At 54.5% G+C, this 855-nt stretch overlaps 2 non-coding genes across 2 annotated transcripts; both read right to left on the bottom strand.

Moving 5' to 3' along the window:
• Positions 1-503: 503 nt before the first annotated feature.
• Positions 504-575, bottom strand: TRNAM-CAU. The gene has a single exon. It is a non-coding gene; the product is annotated as a tRNA-Met (tRNA).
• A 209-nt stretch (positions 576-784) lies between these two features.
• TRNAA-CGC lies at positions 785-855 on the bottom strand. Its single transcript has one exon. It is a non-coding gene; the product is annotated as a tRNA-Ala (tRNA).

Here is an 855-nt window from a genome sequence, read left to right as displayed (position 1 = left end):
CCTTCTTTTCTTATTTCTCGCTCCAGAACCGCGGTCGGGGCCTTTCCCGGTGCCTCAAACCGTGCTGAGCCCACCCAGGCCTGGGTGAGTGAGTGGCCACGCACAACCTCATAACGCTCCCTGCCCTCGAGGACCGACACTAACCCTGCGTAGCCTTTAATACGTAGTGTAATTAACACAGCGATGAACGGCGAGTTCCGGTGCCCTTTAGGTTTAATTCCTCCTTCTAGAAGCCTGATTATCCCTTGTCCGCGTTACCACGGGGAGAGGCTTTGTCCCTCCAGCGCTGGTAAAGCACCTATGGAGCAAGCAGGAGCGTGGTTATAGCGAGTTATCACCGCGCAGGACAGGAGTTCCTCAGGCCAAGGAATTCTGTTGGGATAGGAGGAAGCCCTGAAGCGCTCCCGTTTGCTCTGACTATCCCTGTAATCCCTAGGTCACATCTATTTATCTATCTAGCAGAGGATCTAAGACAGATGCGATGGGGAGCAAAAAAAAGAAGCTAGCAGAGGATGGTTTCGATCCATCGACCTCTGGGTTATGGGCCCAGCACGCTTCCGCTGCGCCACTCTGCTCCCGCTTGGAAGACTCCCTTACTTTGTCCAAATTAACGGGAATTGGAAGAATTCCCTCTCCAGGAGCGGTTGTTGTTGGGACAAACAATGGTCACGGCTTCCCAGTGAAGGGCGCCTTAAAAAACAGAGATTCCGGGGCCCGCTCTTTTCTCTTGGAGACAGATTCCCCCCCAAATAAAAGGTGGGATGAGGGGATCCCCCACCCCACCTGGAGATGCCGGGGATCGAACCCGGGGCCTCATACATGCGAAGCATGCGCTCTACCACTGAGCTACATCCC

This window comes from Nestor notabilis, unplaced genomic scaffold, assembly GCF_000696875.1.
Source record: "Nestor notabilis isolate BGI_N333 unplaced genomic scaffold, ASM69687v1 Scaffold32505, whole genome shotgun sequence".
NCBI classification, from domain to species: domain Eukaryota; kingdom Metazoa; phylum Chordata; class Aves; order Psittaciformes; family Psittacidae; genus Nestor; species Nestor notabilis.
This window is presented reverse-complemented; position numbering and strand designations above follow the sequence as displayed.